Consider the following 19,421-nt stretch of genomic DNA (forward strand, 5'->3'; position numbering starts at 1 on the left):
AAGTATATTTTGATCCTATGCTATGTACCCTATTAGAGGCTTTTTAAAAATACCATGATGGGGCTTCCCTGGTGGCGCAGTGGTTGGGAGTCCGCCTGCCAATGCAGGGGACACGGGTTCGTGCCCTGGTCCGGGAAGATCCCACATGCCGCGGAGCGGCTGGGCCCGTGAGCCGTGGCCGCTGAGCCTGTGCGTCCGGAGCCTGTGCTCCGCAACGGGAGAGGCCGTGACAGTGAGAGGCCCACGTACCGCAAAAAAAAAAAAAAAAAAAAAAATACCATGATGGCTTCTAACCAGAAAGAGTTTACATCTAGAGTGATGAAAGCCATGGGATGGAAGGGACTTGAATATTATCTGGTCCTGCTCCTAACTGATGCTCCCCTGATGAATGCTTGGCTGGTCTCTTCTAGAACAACTTTCTAATTGAGAGAGTCCCTTCTGAAGTCTGTCTCCTGGCGTCTTCTACCCACTTCTACTCAAGTGCCTTTTGTAGTCCCAAAGGGTAAGTTACATTTTTTAAATATTTGAAGACAACCACCACGTGCTGCGTTCCTCTTTCTCAGTGAAATCTCTTTTCTTCTCTGGTCCCCACTTCCCTGAAGCGTTTGTCATGTAAGCCCCTTTTCCTTCCTGGACTCTGTTCTCTGAATGTGGGTCTCTTTGTCAATATCCCTCTTAAAACGTAGGGTCTAACATTGAACAGGGTTGTTCAATGTTAGATGTGGTACAGACAGTTCACAGTAGATGGGATGTATGGTGTCCTTTGAACTGGATGTTACACTTCTATCAATATAGTCAAAAGTCCCACTAGTGGTTTTTTGGGGTTTTTTTTAGCAATCCCATTACATAGTTATTAATCTCATTTCCCATGTAACTTTTGATTCTCTACCCTACTCCCAATTCTGTTCCTCCACCAGTATTTCTCATCTTAGTAAGTATCCCCATGATTTACTCAATTGCTCCAGCCAACACCTGGTTATCATGTTTGAGTCCTCAGGGCAACACACTGGTATGTCCCATCTGCGTTTCCTTCCAGGGATATCGCCTCTAGCATACCTCTCCAGTCACCTTCATCTGTCTTCTGGGCTGATAGGATAGCCTCTTAACTTGTCTTAGGGTTTCCTCTCTGGGATCTTACTTAATATATGCTCCACAAAGCAGACAGAGCAATCTTCTTAAACTGTAAATCACATCATGATTCTTCTCTACTCAAAACTCTTCAGGATCCTCCAATTCACACAGACAAAATCTAGTCTTCTTCACTGTGGCCCCAAGACCCTCTGTGATTTTCTTACCTATCCTACTGCACGCTCTGCTTTCCTCTGCTCCAGCCACTGGGTTACTCTTTCTGTTTCTTGAACACACAAAGCTTTATCCTTACTCAAGACTCCTGTACATGTTGCCTCCTATGCCTGGAATATTCATCTCCCTAGATCCTTTCTTCATTTGTTCCCTTAACTCATTGCTGCTCAAATGCTACCTACTCAGAAAGTTCATACTTGACTACTCTGCCTAAAATAGAACACTTATTTCTCCCCACACTCACATTCTGTTTTCTTACTCTGCTTTATTTTTCTTCTTGGCCCTTATCACCAACTGCCATTATATGTTTATTTGTTTAAGTTTCTTTTTTTTTTTTTGCGGTACGCGGGCCTCTCACTGTTGTGGCCTCTCCCGTTGCGGAGCACAGGCTCCGGAGGCGCAGGCTCAGTGGCCATGGCTCACGGGCGCAGCCGCTCCGCGGCATGTGGGATCTTCCCTGACCACGGCACGAACCCGTGTCCCCTGCGTCGGCAGGCGGACCCTCAACCACTGCGCCACCAGGGAAGCCCTATTTGTTTAATTTCTGACTCTACCACTAGAATGTCAGCTCCATCGAAGTGGAAACTTTGCCTTGTTTTTCGCTGCCCCAGATAATTTCAGACACACATTAGGTAGTCCCTGTCACTAGTAGGTTCCCGACTCACATTTTTTAATGAATGAATTATTGAATGAATAGGTTGTATTGAGTTTGTAGCCAGACAAACTCTTTAGTCCTCGTTTTTCCTAAGATCTCCTCTATGCATTTGGGTTTCCTAAAGGATTCAGTAATTTTGTCTCGAGTGCATAATTTCTTCTGAGCTACAGGATTTAAATTCATTCCCTCCAGCTTCCTAGTCTTATATTTGACTCTTGACTTCGGCTCTATTTTCTCTCACTTAAGTTTGTCCATACTCTCCTTTCTAGTCTCAGCATCTTTCTCTTTGACAAAGATGAAATCTGGGACATTTTATTTAATTTTGAGATACGTTAATGTATTACCAGCTAATGAACTCAGCAGGCTCTGTCTCCCTTCCTACTCTTGTTTTAAAATAGCAAATCAAAAAAATAACTTCCTTCCTAAGCATTTTCCCTGTAGTTTTTCCTCTTTCTGGGCCCACTTCCTTTGGAAAAGCAGAGCTTTTAATAAAAGTGAAACAACGAGAGAATTGTATAAGATGTTTTACGATTAGGTGATATAGCACATAGACTTTAGGCCTTTCAGAAAATGAAATGAGTCTGAAGAACTAAGAAACATTTTGTGTAGGATGCTTCCCAAGTCTTAAACATACTGGTATATATTAAAGAGTAGAATTGTAGATTTTTAGAAACGGTAATGTTATAGATAGTTTTAAAAGAAATAGCAGAACTTGGTGCTGGTATTTCTGTGAAACCACATGTCTTGGCTGTGCATGAATTTTATCATCAGCCAAAAAGACATCAGGGTCCATGTGAGGTCAAGGGCAGAGTGGCAGAGATGTTTAAAGTTTTCAGGTCGGCAGACAGCCTTGGATGTACTCTGGGAGGGTTAGGTCAGTAACATCACGGCAGCAAGCGTAACCTAACCATCTTGAGAGATTAATGATTTGCTGCTCTCCTAGCCCAGAGACCCAGCAACAATTTTCTCAAAATAACTCCCTATACAAAGGGCAGAAGCACTGTGTGTGTCTGTGCATGTGTATGGGTGAGTTTGTGAGTATATCCCTATTATGAACATACATGCCTATGTGTACCATAAGGGAAGAGGCTGGCTCTTTTATTATAATAAATCCTTATTTTTTTCTTTCTTGTTTCATATATCATTGAGCCCCTCCAGTCTTCAAAGGCCTTGCCAGATTCATTGTAATGGCTCTAAATAGTAGGGAAAAAGTAGTGGGTTGAAGCATTTGAATGGGATGACCCTTCAGCTCTAGTGAATGTTGATTTGGAGTACAGGAAGGAACTGAGGAAGACTGGGGGGGAAGGGGTCTGACGGACACCTTTGAGGGTTTTTTTTTTTCATAGTGACAGCTTAATCTATTGGTAAAGTTGGCTGATTGGTGGTAAACCTCATGGAGCATGAAAATTATACCACATGGCTAAGTTTTGCTTTTTCAACAACTGTGCAGTTCGGCTGACCTAAGTCTCATTTCCTGTTTCCATTATGGTTGTTAGTCCCAATTCCTTTCACATCTGCACCCAGACATATCTTATTCTGCAACCCGCCTGCCCATCTGGGCTCTGGGTGACCTCATTCTTGAGATGAGGCCTGCAAGCTGTGCTCAAGATGGACGGCCCCTGACGATGGGTGCAGGGGTGCTAGGCCTCCCTTTGCTCGTTGTGCTGCGCCGGGCTTTGCCAAAGCTTCTCAACATATGTTTGTCTGGATCTTTTCAAGGCTCATGCAGCTCTGTTTTAAATATTTAACCTTATATGAGGATGTCTGAGGCTTCCTGAAGTTATTCCTGTGATTTACAAAAGAGAAGAAATCTGATCATACAAATCTGAAGAGAATGATCAAAACACCAAACGGCAAATCCACTCACTTGCTGTCTTTGTTTTGGGAACTTTATGGGCAGAGAACTGAGCTCTCCTTTTTTGCCCTCCTTGCCAGTTTATCTGTCTATGTGTATTTATTGCACATCGTAAGTGCTAGGCACCAAGGTAGATACAAAAAAGCAAAAGTCTTAGAAACCCACCTTTGAGGCATATGGTCCTGTTGAGAGATATGGTTGACTAGTACAGAGTAGTGTTAATAATAGTAAGAGCAAACAGTTTTTGAGTGCTGAGTCTGTGCCAAGGCTTAATGTTATCTTTATTTGGGGGGGACGGGGGTCATATAGTGTATACTTTTTTTAAAATTTTAATTTTATATTGGAGCATAGTTGATTAACAATGTTGTGTTAGTTTCAGGTGTACAGCAAAGTGATTCAGTTATACATATATCTTTTCTGTTTCAAATTCTTTTTCCATTTAGGTTATTACAGAATAGCATTACCTAGAAATGTATCATCTCATTTAATTCTCACAACAATCCTATTAGGTAGGTGCTGTCTTTCTCCCATTACTCAAATAGAGAACCTGAAGTTGGCGTGACTGAGGAACTTGGCAGAACTGCTCTTCCAGGAGAGCCAGGATTCCCACTCAGTTCTTTTTGAGTTCACAGCCAGCTGGGGCTCCAAAGCTCCACATCTTCACTCGATGCTACAGCATCTCTCCAGTGCCAACCTCTAGAGTGCAGAGTCGGCTCCATTGGAGCGAGGAGAAAAAGACCTGTGAAGGTTGGAGTCATCACTGGACTTTTCCCACTTACACACGGAAGTGGGACTTGGGCCTTCATTCAGGTTATTTGGAGTGAGCCCCGAACCGGAAGTAATTCACATCGACCCAGAGTTAAATTCCTGAGTCTGTTCCCAGTGTGTTCCTTCTAAACCAACATAATAATATTAGCACAAATGAGTATATTAAGAGATGGGGGCTTTGGTGGTTGTCATTGTTGTTTCTCATCCCGATTCTTCCCACCGAATCTACTTTAGATTATGTGGATAATTTCTTTCAGTTTAGAAGTTAAATCAATGTAAGAAATGCAGACTATAAGTAACTCTTCACATTCTTTGTTTTCTTTTGTAATTTCTTTGTAATTCTTTTACGATAGTGCAGTGATTAAGAGCGAGGGCTTTGGAGTCACACTGCCTGTATTTGAATCCTAGCTCTTTCACTTACTCGTGGTGGTCATACCCTCTCTGTGCCTCAGTTTTCTTATTTATACCTACCTTATAGGATTGTTAAGAGGATTAATAAGATATATAAATCTTAGAAGAGTGGCTGGGGCATAGTAAATACTTAATGCATGCTGGCATTACTGTTCAATAATGGTTGTTAGTTATTACTGGTGGAGGTGATTGGGCATATCTAGTTCCTTCTCAGTGACTACTAGCATCACAGGTGTTCTCTAAATATTTGTTGAATAAAAAACACAAAGATTTTATTTACAATGTGATTCGAGACTTTGAGGCCAAAGGCAATGATCACAGAATGAGCCTGAATTCTCAGGATTCTGTGTATTTTAAATTTACAGAATGTCAGAACTACAAGAATCCATACAGCTCTCCGGTTTTAGACCTGCTTAGTTTATAGATGAGCAAACAGATGTCAAAAATTCACCCCACCCCAGTGAGGCAGCCTGAGCAGGATTTTTATCCCCATTTAAGAGAAGCTAATAACAAGGGCTCTCAGCCTTGTAATACTCCAAGGCACCTTCAATTAGTTAATTAGATGGCATGTAAAATTCTCAAGACACATTGAAAGTACTGTTCATCTTGATTCTTGATTAGAAGTGAACATCGACCATACAGAAATTCTCAAGGGATGCTGATGATAATCAGTAAAACAAACCGGGGCTGCCCCACTAACTCCAGGGGCCGCAATTCCCATCATCGTCATCTATAAAAACGGTACCCTCTGGAGCATGCCCAGCATAGCTCTGGCCCTGACTGAGAATTGTCTGCAAGGGTTGATTCGCAGATTTGTTGTATTGGTTATAATATGGTGGCAGGTATAGCCACACTGTGAACCAGATATAGTTCCTATTCATTTAAAACAAACAAACAAATGGACATTCATTCAGCAAATTTACTGAGGACCACGATTCAAGAACTAAACCAGGAAACTATGGATGCCCTCATGGAGATGTATGAACAGTTCAGAAACAATGGACTGGTTTGATTAAAAAAAAACAAATTAAGTTGAATTATGTGATGCAAACAACTAACTAGGCAGACAGTTAAACTTCTAACAGTGTTACTATATGTGTTGTAAGGAAGGCACAATGTAAGTAGAACATATACCTGAGAATACACCATGCCAGGAATCTATTTTTTTATAGTTACTTTGCTTCATTTTTCTTCTGAGGATGAAAGTCAATATTGTTTTCTCTTAAGGTAATGAGGTAGTCAACAGAAATAACTTGAAGTCTTGAATAAAGTAAGTTGCTAACTGGGTAAAATTTGAAATTTCTAAATAATGCTATAGATTTCAGAGATGTTTAAACATATGCTCAAAATTCCTAATTTTATGCAATATTTAACATTGTGTGATTAAGCCAGAGTAAATCATATCAAAGACTAGTATGTTTATAACTCATTGGTTTTCCTCACTCAAGTCTACTCCCAGCCAGTTTGCCTACCACACAGCAAATTTGTGGCCTTTGATCCATAAATACATCTTTTAAAAAATTAATATTTTCTTTTTCCGTGAAGTGAGTTACTAATCCCTTTATTTCTTCAGAGCTATTTCGAAAGAGAACTTGGCAAGTTTGGGCAACCAAGTTATGCTTCAGTAGATGAATAGATAAACTGTGATACATTCAGACAATGTAATATTTATTCAGAGCTAAAAAGAATTGAGCCATCAAGCTATGAAAAGTCTTGGAGGAAACTTAAATGCATACTACTAAGTGAAAGAAGCCAGGCTGACTTCTTTCTATGTGCTTCTAACTATGTGACATTCTAGAAAAAAATCAAACCATGGATACAGTAAAAAGATGAGTGGTTGCCAGGGGTTAGAAGGGAGGGAGGGATGAATAGGCAGAACACAGATTTTTTAGGACAGTGAAACTACTCTGCATGATACTATAATGGTGGATACATCATACGTTGGTCCAAATCCATAGAATGTCCAGCACCAAGAGTGGACCATAATGTAAAGTATGGGCTTTGAGTGATAATGATGTGTCAGTATAGGTTCATCGATTGTAACAAAGGTACTGCTCTGGGGGATGACATCGATAATGGGGAAGGATATGCATGTATGGGGGCAGGGAGTACATGGGAAATCTCTGTCCCTTCTGCCCAATTTTGTTGTGAACCTAAAACTGCTCTAAAAAAAGAAGGTCTGTTAGAAAAAGAGACAGAGAAGTTTGGACTATACCTGCGTGTCATTTTCATAGTTCCGTTAGCCAGAACTTAAAAAAAAAAAATTTGAATCCATGTAAACATTTTGATTGTTAAATCTTAAGTATGTCTTAGTAGATTAGAATTTCAGGAAAAAAGACACCTCCAAGGTGAAAACATGTAGATGATGCTTCAGCTCAGAGTGACCTGAGCTCTCAGGGACATTAAAGCTCATTAGCGGGATTCTCCTACAGAAGCACTCCCGGTCCTGGTCCTGCATTTCACAGTTCTTAGAAAAATCTTCTCATTGATGCTGGGGTGTTGCACTCCAGCTGAGAGCCTGAGGTCTTTAACTGAAAGGCAAACATATTGGTTTTATATATCTTGTGCTTTCTGGAGGGTGTAGCTTTTTTATTTTTAAAGCGACAAGGGTGAGAAAATGAAAGGGGAAGATCCAATCACATGTAACTATATTAAACCGCCCACCAGCTGTTTATAACTTAACACATCATTCCACCCTATAAGAAGTCTTTAACATATGAAAAGGACATCCTTGCGGAGGTGTGGGGGGGACTGACAGGTGGAACTGGGTGAAATGGGACACTTGCTTTTGATGGTGTGAAAGTTATCTTTTGTGAGTTATTGGTATTCTTCTTCCACTGTTTTCTTAAAGATTAGCCTTAGGGAACTTAAATAATTAGGCATAAAATCTCTGGCAGGATATTTAATCAATCACATCTTGGTTTCAGCCAATGGGAGCGCTGTGGTCAGCTGTGTCCCGGTGTGTTCTAGAACAAGCCACAACCTTGGACAATCCGGTCGCACTGCTGGCATTTCTGTTTATTGTGTAGCCTGAAGTTCTTCTTTGTAGGCAAACTGAAAAGGAGCAGCAAACTAATAATACTTCGAAAGTCTACACCTCAGGGAGAAATTTGGGGATTTTCTAACTCTCAAAGTTCCAGTAAGGATGGGGAGAAGTGATGTAATTTGTGTAGGCTGGTAAAAATGCCCAGTCTGGTTTTTGACATTTCAGTTCATGGGTGTATTAGTCAGGGTTCGCCAGAAAAACAGAACCAATAGGATGTGCATGTGTGTATATTAAAAAATTATACAAATATTTATTTTAAGTAACTGGATCAGATGATTATGGAGGCTAGCAAGTCCAAAATCTCCAAATGGACCATCAGGATGGAGACCCAGGGAGAAGCTGGCAGTCACGAGCCTATTCTCATGTTTACAGGGGGCTGGGGGACCGAGTCTAGGCTGTGAATTTGAGAATCACACTGCTAACAGAACAAAGTCTCACCTCTGAGCTGGTCCAGCCCTCCCCCCAGTACCACAGGGAGCCCCGTTAGCTTCTCCCAAGCCCTGGTCAGGCCTGGCATCATCTCAGACCCCTGCTTAGGACAGGGGATGTGGCCAGCATGCTTCTTCCTTCAACCTGTTGGTACATTTTCTTGAAAGAATAAAAGTTGTCTTTCTCCTGTGGTGAAAAAAAAAAGTAGGTTAACAGCAATAGGATGAGCCTAAATAATAAAAAATAATAGCTGACAGTTATTTGCTACTGTGTGTCAGGAATGTTTGAATCCTCACAAAAGTCTATGAGGTAGCAAATACCCTGGAATCGATAAACTGCTCAAATCCCAATTCTCCCACTCACTGGCTGTGTGAACTTGGCAAATCCTTTAGCCTCTCTGTACTTCAGTTTCCTTACTAGGAAAATTAAGAATAATCACAGCATGCACTGCTGAAGATTATTGGGAAGATTAAATGAGTGATCCCACACGGAGTGTGTATCAGTAGAACAGTGCCTGGTGTATTAGAAGCAGTCAGTAACAGTCAGCCATTGTCATTATAGAGGAAGATAGAACAAAACAACGGCGGGGTATAGGCATGACAGCCATCTGCAACCTAGAAATTGTGTATATGCCGGGTATCCCCGCGTGAGAATATCCAGCATATTTGTTAAGTAGATAAATGAACACATCCTTCCACTGAAGTCTTATCACCCTCAAGTTCAACCGAAAACACCCCATTCCAGTCTCCCTTGGCAAACCCACAACCAATCTTGCCAACGAGAATATGAAGGGAGTCCTGACACTTGTCATGTGTGTTCTTCAGTACTTACTTTTGATTATGTTGATTGAGTTTGGATTAAATCCAACCACCTTATGCATGGAGTTTCACCTAGAGATGGAGGCAGATTAAAGGGCACGGCAGCATAAAATAAAAATGAACCACCCAAGATAATTCAGCATGCGCTAGCATGAGGGACTCACAGACCTGAATTTCCCCGTGTTTATTTTATTGTGTCTCAGGCTACAGGAATTATCTCGCAGAAACATTTTTCGACTTAACGGTAATCTTGGGATCTCCGTACTGAAAATCAATGTGCATTTTGTTTCATTCTAGAGTGCTTCAACAACAGTAGCCTAAACTGCTTTAGGATACTCATTGTGCCATTAGAAGTCAGCCACCGCCAGTAGACATTAGATTTCCTGTAACTCAGTCAAGGACATTTTGTAGCCATAATGGCCCAAGTCACAGGGGGAACTACTGGTAAGATCTTTAGGTTTAAGTGACTTCTTGATTTAACGTCTTAGGGTTTCTCCACTTTTCCTACCCTTATTTGTGAAACTGAACTGATTTCTGAATGTAGTTTGCTCGCCACTTTTTTTTTTTTTTAAAGAACATGTTGGGGGTAGGAGTTTATTAATTAATTAATTTATTTTTGCTGTGTTGGGTCTTTGTTTCTGTGCAAGGGCTTTCTCTAGTTGTGGCAAGTGGGGGCCACTCTTCATCGCGGTGCGCGGGCCTCTCACCATCGCGGCCTCTCTTGTTGCGGAGCACAGGCTCCAGACGCACAGGCTCAGTAGCTGTGGCTCACAGGCCTAGCTGCTCCGCGGCATGTGGGATCTTCCCAGACCAGGGCTCGAACCCGTGTCCTCTGCAGTAGCAGGCAGATTCTCAACCACTGCGCCACCAGGGAAGCCCCTACTCGCCACTTTTAACTATTTGGTTTCTTTTACTTCTCTGACTTTGCTTACTGCTGCTTTGGAGACCGATACCCTTGTCGGTTTCTTTTGCCTGGGGCTTTGGCTAAATGAGAACTTTCAAAACCCTCACACAGTTACTCTCTGACCATGAGAGAATCTTGCTTCAGAGCACTCCCCCTAGCCTGAAAACCCATGCCCTAGGCCCCATATAGTTGTTTTCTCCTGGTGGCCTCAATCTTTCAACTCTAAGTATGGAAAACCAAAAAACGGCAACAAATGGTTTTATGCTAACTAGGTTGAAAGGGATTCTCCAGTCTGCTATTAAAAAATCAAAAATCAGTTAGACCGTCACGTGGAGGCCAGCGCATTGTTAGGTAATCAGGGTTATTTACTAATGTTTTGACAGCTCCACTTAGCATGAAGGTCAACTGGAGACACTTCTGACCACATAGGCCCTCACACAATGTTTTATTGACTTGGCTGACTTATAAATCCTATATCCATGAGATAATTGGCAACACACTCCTTCACAGATGTGAGTTATGCAATCAGGGTGGGAAAAAGAGCTACTGAAGCTGGCTTGCTGGAAATCTTTACTTCCAATCTATAAAATATAATAAGGTTAAGAATAAAAAAGAGTGCCAAACACCAGTGTTTTGTAAAGCGGTTTACAAATGTAAGGCAATATTGTCGGCATTATCAAGATTGATTGATCGTCTATCTGTCTATCCAGCTATCTATCCAGCTATCTATCTTTCTATGTCTATCCATCTACCTATCTATTCTAAGACATCTAAACCTGAGGACTCCATTAAATGTCAAGATAATCAGTGTTACATATTTTTATTTTTTGCAAATAGTCCTCCAGACCTGTACAGTGGAGACCAACTTTGGTTTCAAAGACTGTGTTTTAGGTTGTTGTTTTTTTTTTCAATGAGTAATTTCTTCTGCTTACCCATTCTTTATTTTGATACTGAGTCTCATAGATCAATGACTACTATTAATCAGCTAGAAGAGTAAATGAAATTAATACCACAGACACATGAAGGGTCAGTCTTGCCAGCTGGTGTGAACTGTAAAAGGTGGAGTGTGTGTGTGTGTCATAAATTGTTCTGTATGATGATATGACTATTGTTATTTGCAGAAAACTTTATATTTTTTTAGGTCAAGAAGCTGTAATTCTCCAAGTGATCTCTGAACCTTATTTAATGCAGCAAACCACAGAAGGAGCTGAGCTAAACAGTGTCTGCAAGTTGGGAAGTAATAACTTTCCTCATCCCTTCCGTAAGTGACTTGTGCCTTTGTGATGAATGCAGACCCTTCCTTCACGAGGGTTTCCCGATATTATACACTTGTAGCAAATAAGGTTAGAACCTTTAAAATATAGCATTTAGTAATGTGCTGGAAATAGCTTCTTCTCGATTCCTTTAAAGGTCACCGCATTTGCTTTCCAGGCGTCATTTTAGCTCAAGCCTCTACCGAGTGGAACTGAGATCATGCTTGCCTTTGCGCCTTCAATTTTCCCAAACTTAAGAGTGAAATGGCAGGATAAAGTGGAGTGTGTATGTGTGTGTGTGTGTGTGTGTGTGTGTGTGTGTGTGTGTGTGCATGTGCTCTTGTGAGTTTAGATGTAGCAGTGCATTGTCAAGATAATCTCAATGTTGGATACATGCACGCGGCTTCTTCAGTTGGAGGTAAGGTTAGGCTTGTATTATCCTCTGTCCAGAAGCCAAGCTTCTAGGAGTGAAATTGGGCAACAGGTACTAAAGGAAAACAAACTCTGCAGAAAACTCTCAAAGCACAGAAAACTCTTTGTACTTTGCCTGAGCACTCCATCTGTCCCCAATCAAAGTATATTAATAAGACCCTAGCCAGGTAAATCAGCATCAACCCACAAGTTTTGCTGCTGTTCCACTGGAAAAAATAAATTCATTAAGCCATTGATATAAAGCAAGAAATAGTCAACCACAGCCTTGCTATCAAAATTAGTATTGGAATGGTAGAGTGAAACGAGAGACAATTTCACACCAACTGACACAAATCAAGGCCAAACTGGAAAAAAGAGAACGGCTTCTTTTGTAAAGCATGGTTCACTGATTCTAGAATCATTGCTGTCTTTTGTCAGTACTGCCAATATCCTCACCTTCCTCATATCATCAGCACCATGGCTAACATCATCTTCATCATGTTTATAGTCGGCAGTCATGTTTCCTTTTACAAGTACACTAAAGATGAATAGTGGTCCGTATCTGCCTGCCCTCCATGTTCATGTCCCAGCTAATTCTGATCCCCTCTCTGCACATTAAAAACTACCTAGAACTCCAAACCCAAGGTCGAATTTCTCTTCCTCTTTCTAGGGCCTCTCTGCTGAATTCCTCATAGTAGCCACTGTCTGGCTATTAATAATTTTTCATTTGTAATTGTCGTTTTTGGTTGTTAGCCATCTTTTCAAGTGTGCCTATTTTGTTGGTTCGGCTAGAATATAAGGGTTTGATGGCAGAGACTGTGTTTTTTGTACACTGGTGTAGACACCATATTATTTATATGAGTGCCTTATTAAATGTAGCACTTAATAAATAGTCAACAAATAGTTATCAATGATCGCAACTTTATAGGGAAGTTGGAGAATTTGTTCATGGCCAACTATCCCTATAAGTGGTATTAAGTTAGCCAGGTAAGTTTGTGGAGACTGTGCCATAGGCACTCATGACAGGGAATGTGAGTGTCAAGGAAGGAAGGGTGCAAAGAGGTCAAGAAATTTGGAATTTGTATTAAGTGGAGGTGATTTCTCAGAAGAAAAGGGACTTGGCCTGGGTTTTAACATGTTCTATGCACTTGACATGTAAGTTTCACAAACTCTGTTGAGAGGGTTGGAGAAGATGCTATGAGGAGGATGTAAATGTGAAATCAGAGAGTTAAACCAGCAGCACAAAGAGGAAGTGATATTAGTGAAAATCAGGGTCAAGAGTTTGCATTTGGCGACATGGATGGACCTAGAAATTATACTAAGTGAAATAAGACAGACAGAGAAAGACAAATATCATATGGTATCACTTACATGTGGAATCTAAAAAAATAATACAAGGGAACTTATTTACAAAACAGAAATAGACTCACAGACATAGAAAACAAACTTACGGTTACCAAAGGGGAAAGGGAGTGGAGGGATAAATTAGGGATTTGGGATTAACAGACACACACTACTACATATAGAATAGATAATCAACAAAAACCTACTGTACAGCACAGGGAACTATATTCAATATCTTGTAATAACCTATAATGGAAAAGAATCTGAAAAAGAATATATATATATATATATATATATATATATATATATAACTGAATCACTTTGCTGTACCCCTGAAACATTGTAAATCAATTGTACTTCAATAAAAAAATTAATCTGAAAAAAAGATTTTGCATTTGGACTAGACAGATGACAATTGTCCTTAGAAGATTTTGAATAACTGAGATATGCCCTCCATTCAGTACATGTAAAGGATTGTATTAAAGGCAAGAGGAAGTGAACAGGAAAAGAGGTTACCGTCACTTATGGATGGAATAACCAGAATCTGAGCAGGGTCTTGAGAAAAAAAGGGAGAGAAACGAATGAGAAGCAGAGCGAGCTGCTTAGACTTGCGAAGGAGTGAGAGGATGACACTGTCGATGATACTGGAGCCTCAGGGGAAAGCAAGGATTCACCTTTGTTCCATCCCCAGGTAAGAAGGGTGAGCGGTGAAATACTAGAATCCCAGCTGATAATGAAAGTAGGTGGGTGGGAGATCTTCTACTCCCTAGTTCCAAAGAAATCTCTCTTTAGGGTCCAGCTCTCGGACAATGATGGGAAGACTTAAGGTTACATAGATTTGAGGCAGGTGAATTGAACTATCCTTAGCCTTTTAGCAGAGAGATGGTGAAAAAAGCCATTGATTGGAAATCAGGTGCTCTGGGGTCTCCACTTGCCATGTCTTTTAACTGCACATCATTAACTTCTCTGAGCTTTGAAAAAACAGAAGGAACAGACTAAATAATTTCTAAGCAAGCTTTCATATTCTGTGTTCTATACTGGCTTTCGGCACACCATTGCTTCAGTAGGTTGGTCAATGAAATATACAGCAACGTGTTTGCATCATTACAAATGAGAGTACAGTACAGACTTGCAGACCCACACTCGTGCAGTGTATTTTCCTCCAACTTGGAAACGTTAGCTGTGTGAGTTTCAGAATAAGAACCTGCCATGCGAACTCCCTCCATTTGGGTTATTTATTTGCTGTAAACAAAATGACACCTCGCTGTAGCTTGGAATCTCTCAGGCACTTTTGAATATATCTACGAGAAGATATATGAATACATTTCCTTGACTGATGGTTCAAAATGCCATCCACACCCGAGTCTGATGAAGATTCTAGCTCCAGCTACCAATTTACAGGAGAGAAGAGAGAAAAGTGTTAACCTATACCATGGGATTGCATTCAGCTTCATCCAGACTGTGGAAAAATCTTCAGGGCATTATTACCTGATTGCCTAACAAACACATTACCAGAAAGACAAAAGAGAAGTGAGATGGAACCCATAGATACTTTAAATGCTTATAAATGAATTATAATATGTGGACTTCATTTGCCTCCTAATTCAAACATACAAATTTAAAAATTATGACGTTCATGCGAACTGTAGATGTGATCACTGACTAGATATTTGATAATTATTTACAAAATATTGCTAATTTTAAAGGCTGTGATAATGGTATAGTGGTTTCTTAAAGATTTGATCATCTTTTAGAGATACAGGAGTTACATACTGAAATATTTACAGGTGAAATTACATGGTATACAGTTAGCTTCAAAATAATATGGGGGGAGGGGTGGCTGAAACCAGGATTGGCCATGTGTAGATTATTGTTGAGGCTGGATAATGGCTACATAGCAGTTCATTGTACTTTTATGTGCTTAAAATTCTCCACAATAAGAAAAAAAATTAATGCCATCGACTTACACTGAACATTTTCTTTGATTCTTGGAGCTTTCTTAGTACTTCCTCAGTGACAGGTTGGACTATCCCTACAAGAATGTGATATAGACACTGATGCTTTTTTGGTAGAAGATTATTAACGCTTAAATGGGGAAAGAATTGCTAACAGATATAAAATTTAGTTTTTATTGTTCTAATGGATTCCCCCTTTCCTTCCCATCCTCAGTTTCTAAACTTGGATAAGGAGGGAAAAAAAAAAACACAACTTAACTTTTCTGGCATTGCCATCTCTATCAGGAAATCCTTTGGCCTTTTTGTAGAGGCAAGTCCCTAACTGAGAACATCCCCTGTGCACTGACCAGGCCCATCATTTAGACTCAGACTTAATTCTCCTGGATTCCATGTAACTTCCAACCAATAAATATGCTCTAGAGAGACTTAGGACATTGGGAATCCAAATGGAAAAACTGTAGTTGTGGACTTTCTGGGGCCCATAGAAAGTTGAGATGAGCCTTTTCCCTTTGCCCTCACATCCCTCCCTATAGTGATATTTGTAGTGGACATTTGTTCTAAGAGTATCGTAATTTTCACTGTTGGATTCTCTTCTCCTCTCCTCCAATAGACTTTAGAGGAAGCTGACCTCACTCCCTGATCTAGGGGTGGTCTTGGATTGGCTAAACCCAATCAGTACATTCCATTCCCTTGGTTATGGCCGTTCATTCTCGGGGAGACATATGCCCCACATTGGTCCAATCAGTGTGTATCTTAGCACTGTTGCAATCCTGTGGCAGAAGGAATCTCTCCTACTGGACTTGAGCAAGGATGATTGTATCCCTGACTTTGTCAGACAATTATCGTGCTACAACTAGGAGAGTAAGTATTAGGATAGAACTCAGGTTGAGGATTGCTGAGCAGAAAGATGAAAAGAAATTGGGTCTTTGGAGACATGACTGAGAAGCTGGATCTATCAACCATGAAACTGCCGTTCCTTGAGACTGTATTTGTTCTGAGGGCCAACAAATCTTGATTGGTTAAGCCAAATGAATTGTGCTTTATTTCATTTGTTTCTAAGAGCATCTTAGCATAAATGGAACATGCTTACCTACTGACATAGAAAAGCTGGAGATAGAATATTTCAGTGAAGAATCCAGGGGTGAGAATATACTGCTCACTTTGCCTCTTAAATGGGTCTATGCTCCATATTGGGTATATTAAAACAAGATTGAGACAATCTAGTTGGAGACATCAAATAAACAAATGTTAGGTGATTAGACAAACTGAAAGACATGATTTTGCTGAGTCTGATCCTGTCTAGTGAACCTGGACAACCAAGTAAAGGGTAGAGGTAATAGGTCAAGATTAGCAGAGTAACCTGAGTGATGTCACTAGATGTCGGGGGCTAGGAGCAGAAGGAAACCCGGGTTTAAACTCTTCCTATTTCTGTTCCCTCTTTGTAAAAACCCATATCAACTGTATAGACCAGAATGCGTGTCCCAGATGGCACTAGATTGCTCCATGAGAATGGACCACACTTGACTTATTCACCTTTGTATGTATTAATTGAATGTCACATGTATGTTAGGCACTGTTGTAGGCACTGGGAAACATTCCAATATAAGGAGATCAGATCAGTAAGCAACTAGACAAGTAAATACTATATAGCCTCTCAGATAGCAATAAATTTCATGGAAAAAAAAAGAAAGTAGAATAAAGCAGGCGAAAGAGTGCCAGGGAAGAGGGACAAAATATATAGTGGCCAAAAAGATGACATTTTAGCAGAAATCTGAGCGACATGAGGAGAGAGCCATGTGGACATCTAGAGGAAGAGATGGCAGCCAGTACAAAGGCCCTTGGTAGGAGCAAGCTTAGCATGTTTGAGGAATGTTAAGGAGAATCAGAGTGGCTGGAAGGGAGTAAATGAGGAGAAGACTCACAGGAGATGAGGTCTCAGAGGTAGTGAGAGGCAGAACATAAGAGTCATGGAGGCCAATCTAGGCACTTTGATTGAATTATGAATTATTTGGAATGCTATCACAAGTTAAATTGGGGAACCACCATGTTTTACTCATTTCTTAGTTTGAAGAAGGAAGTGAAAATTATAATTGCTTATAAAACAATCCAAACAGAACAGAAGTGGGCAAAGAAAAATGCAAATCTCCTCCCTTCCATACCTTCCTCCCATTCTCTCCCATCTAGACACTCACCAACCCCCTCCACCCCTAGAAACAGAAATTAACAATTTGTTGGGTAGTCAACTATACATTTTTCCTAAGCTCATACAAATAGATATCTCCCTGCAACACACATAGAATATGTATGTATGTTTATAATTATTTCTTATTCTTATTAAAATACGATTATATTATGGACTAGTCTCTGCATCTTGCTTTATTTGTGGAACAATATTTTGTGCACCAGGTCAACAGACATCTAACATAATCTTCTCCATCTTGCCATTTTGTTGTTCCTCATTTTCTTACACCTCTCATGAGGATGATGGCAAAGAATAAGATCTGTGATGTAAGTGAGTCCTCCTAAAATTTTCTGATATAATATTCCAGATCATGGATGTCAGTAGAAATAATTAATAAATGATTTTTTACAAGTTCAGCTCACTCTTGGTGCTGAATCAGAATTTTCTATCTTTCCCTCTAATCATCGGTTTGCGCAGGCCTCAAAAGTCATTTTGCCTAGAAATTTGGGACAAAAATCAAGAAAAGGTAAATATTAGAGAGAATCATGGAATTTTGGAATTGAAAGGTACTTAAGATATTACCTGATCTACTCTCCTTCTCTAATTAATTCGATAAATATATACTGAGTGCCTAGTTCTCGGTAGGTACCAAGAAAGATGTTAGAGACAAAAAGTTGTCTAGGACACAATCTCAGTCTTCATCTTAACATCAGGGTAAGTGAAGGCTCAAAGAGATTGGGAGGCTTTTCCAAGACACATTAGGGAAGTGACAAATGTGATTGGAACACAAACCAGTTAAACCAGTTAACCAGTGCAGGGTTCTTTCCATTGTATCTCACAGCATATGGAAGTTTATAACAGTAAATAACTAAAGGCCAGTCCTGAATGCTGTCATTTGCAAAAAGTTTAGCTATTAGAGGTCCATGCAGTGAATGAAAAACTAGTTAGACTGCTCTCATCTATCAGGAGCTGGTAATTTACTCTGAAAAATCTAATTTCATCCCACTTTCTTAGAGGGTAAATTTTATTCCATTTCCTTTTCTCAAGGCTCTGTCATTAGCATATTAAACTAATGAGTGAATCAATTATTTAAAACTGGCAATATTTTTTATTATGTCTAATTAAGTGTTTAATCAGGACATTCTGGTCTTTAATTCTGAAAACGGCATTCACCACAGGATGAATGAAATGACTGGGTGGAACTTTACTAACAACCTCTTGTACGCAGAGGACTAGGAAGGAAGCTGGAGGCTTAGAGGTGAAGATGAACAGGAACGAGTCACAGAAGAGACAGGAAGTGACAACAAGCCTAATCAGCAGCAGCTGAGGATGATGAGTGCATGTTTCTGAACAGACTTGACAGTGGGGAAGGGTAACTACCACCTCAACTTCAGGATATGGTTCCTGGAGTCTCCATTGCACAATAAAACTGATATTTAGGGCAGTTAAAGCATTCTTTGCTTTTCTCTAGACTCCTCTAAGTATTTACCATATCATTTAAGTGTTAGTTAATGAAGTACCTCAATAGTCATACAATATTTTAAAAACCATCTGAAAATTATTTAACCAATAATTATAATGCATTTCAGGAGATGTTTTTGATTTCAAAAGCACATACAATATTTACCAAGTTCACTGAATCTACTGGTATGCCAACATATTACCTAAAGGCCAAACTATCCTAAAACTAACAGTAAATCATAACAAAAAGATCCCAGAAAATGTCCAGGAGCCACTCAAAGCAGATAGGGAAAGTGGGAGACAGAGGTTAATTCACATATGCATTCCTTTATTCAATGAATACTTATTCAGTGCTTCCTGTATACCTGAAACACTCTGATTCTTACTAGAGATATAAAAGATAACAAAACAGTCATGATTCCTACTTTCTCAAAACTTGCAGTTTACCAAGAATATGGACAAACTAGAAATTACAATGCCATATAGTAAATAGTAAGATAATGTTACCAAATCCAAATTCATTCTGCTTACTGCATGACAGACCATTAAATTGGGAGACGAGGTGTTTGGGAAAGGACTAACAACTTTATTTGGAAAGCCAGATGTCTGAGAGGGTGGCAGACTAAT

The 19,421-nt window shown here is 40.0% G+C and overlaps 1 long non-coding RNA gene across 1 annotated transcript in view; it reads left to right on the plus strand.

Moving 5' to 3' along the window:
* LOC117195578 (uncharacterized) overlaps positions 1 to 19,421 on the plus strand; it is a 76,005-nt gene that overhangs the window by 24,296 nt on the left and 32,288 nt on the right. The window contains exons 6-7 of the long non-coding RNA XR_007471100.1: positions 9,582 to 9,728; positions 11,330 to 11,449. This is a non-coding gene — a long non-coding RNA (uncharacterized LOC117195578). The remainder of the gene's footprint in view (positions 1 to 9,581; positions 9,729 to 11,329; positions 11,450 to 19,421) is intronic.

This window comes from Orcinus orca, chromosome 13, assembly GCF_937001465.1.
Source record: "Orcinus orca chromosome 13, mOrcOrc1.1, whole genome shotgun sequence".
Lineage (NCBI taxonomy): Eukaryota > Metazoa > Chordata > Mammalia > Artiodactyla > Delphinidae > Orcinus > Orcinus orca.